Source organism: Hemitrygon akajei, chromosome 8, assembly GCF_048418815.1.
Source record: "Hemitrygon akajei chromosome 8, sHemAka1.3, whole genome shotgun sequence".
NCBI classification, from domain to species: Eukaryota; Metazoa; Chordata; class Chondrichthyes; order Myliobatiformes; family Dasyatidae; genus Hemitrygon; species Hemitrygon akajei.
The window spans coordinates 162,577,832-162,579,927 of record NC_133131.1 but is presented as its reverse complement, the minus strand read 5'-3'; positions in this window follow the sequence as shown (position 1 = coordinate 162,579,927).

Below are 2,096 nucleotides of genomic sequence, written 5' to 3'. Positions count from 1 at the left end.
TTATTGAAATTATAAACCGCTGTCTGTGTGTGTGTGCGCGCGTGTGTGTTTGTGTGTGTCTGCGCGTGCCTGTGTGTGTGCGCGCGCTTGCATACGTGCGCGCGTGTGTGTGTGCGCGTGTGTGTATGCGCGCGTGTGTGTCTGTCTCTGCGCATGTGCGTGCGTGCGTGTGTGTGTGTGTGTGTGTTTGTGTGCGCATGCGCTCACGCGTGTGTGTGTGTGACTGCGCGTGCGTGTGTGCGCGCGTGTGTGTCTGTGTGTGCGTGCGTGCGTGTGTGTGTGTGCATGCGCGCGTGCGCTTGTGTGTGTGTGCATTTGCGTGCATGTTTGTGTGCACGCGTGCACGTGTGTGTGTCTATGTGGGCGCGAGCGTCTGTTTGTGAGCGTGCGTGCACGCGTGAGTGTGAGCGCGCGTGCACGCGTGAGTGTGTGCGCGTGTGTGTACATGTGCGTGCGTGAGTGTGTGTGCGCGCGTGCGTGTGTGCATGTCTGTGTGTGTGTGCACGTGTGCGCGTGTGTGTGTGCGCGTGCGTGTGTGTCTGTGTGCATGTGTGTGTGAGTGTGTGTGTGCGCGTGCGTGTGTGTCTGTGTGCATGTGTGTGTTTGTGTGTGTGTGCGCGCGTACGTGTGTGTGCATATATGTGTGCGCCCATGCATGTGTGTGTGTTTGTGTGCGCATGAGCTCTCGCGCGTGTGTGTGTCTGCGCATGCGTGTGTGCGCGCGCGTGTGTCTGTGTGTGCGGGCGTGCGTGCATGCGTGTGTGTGCATGCGTGTGTGTTTGTGAGCATCCGCGTGTGCGTGTGTGCGCGCGCGTGTGTTTGTGTGTGCACGCGTGTGTGCGTGCGTGTCTGTGTGTGCATGTGTCTGGGTGTGCGCGCATGCGTGCGTGTGAGTGTGCGCACGTGCGTGTGTGTGTGTGCGCTCGTGCGCGTGTGTGTGTCTGTGTATGCGCGCGTGCGGGTGTGTGTGTGCGCGCGTGTGTGTTTGTGTGTGTCTGCATGTGCGTGTGTGTGTGTGCGCGTGCATGTGTGTGTGCGTCCTTGTATTGTGTGTGTGTGCGTGCGCGCGTGCACGTGTGTGTGTGTGCGTGTGCGCGTGTGTGTGTGCGCGTGTGTGTATGCGCGCGTGTGTGTCTGTCTCTGCGCATGTGCGTGCGTGCGTGTGTGTGTGTGTGTGTGTTTGTGTGCGCATGCGCTCACGCGTGTGTGTGTGTGACTGCGCGTGCGTGTGTGCGCGCGTGTGTGTCTGTGTGTGCGTGCGTGCGTGTGTGTGTGTGCATGCGCGCGTGCGCTTGTGTGTGTGTGCATTTGCGTGCATGTTTGTGTGCACGCGTGCACGTGTGTGTGTCTATGTGGGCGCGAGCGTCTGTTTGTGAGCGCGCGTGCACGCGTGAGTGTGAGCGCGCGTGCACGCGTGAGTGTGTGCGCGTGTGTGTACATGTGCGTGCGTGAGTGTGTGTGCGCGCGTGCGTGCGTGCATGTCTGTGTGTGTGTGCACGTGTGCGCGTGTGTGTGTGCGCGTGCGTGTGTGTCTGTGTGCATGTGTGTGTGAGTGTGTGTGTGCGCGTGCGTGTGTGTCTGTGTGCATGTGTGTGTTTGTGTGTGTGTGCGCGCTTACGTGTGTGTGCATACATGTGTGCGCCCATGCATGTGTGTGTGTTTGTGTGCGCATGAGCTCTCGCGTGTGTGTGTGTCTGCGCATGCGTGTGTGCGCGCGCGTGTGTCTGCGTGTGCGGGCGTGCGTGCATGCGTGTGTGTGCATGCGTGTGTGTTTGTGAGCATCCGCGTGTGCGTGTGTGCGCGCGCGTGTGTTTGTGTGTGCACGCGTGTGTGCGTGCGTGTCTGTGTGTGCATGTGTCTGGGTGTGCGCGCATGCGTGCGTTTGAGTGTGCGCACGTGCGTGTGTGTGTGTGCGCTCGTGCGCGTGTGTGTGTCTGTGTATGCGCGCGTGCGGGTGTGTGTGTGCGCGCGTGTGTGTTTGTGTGTGTCTGCATGTGCGTGTGTGTGTGTGCGCGTGCATGTGTGTGTGCGTCCTTGTATTGTGTGTGTGTGCGTGCGCGCGTGCACGTGTGTGTGTGTGCGTGTGCGCGTGTGTG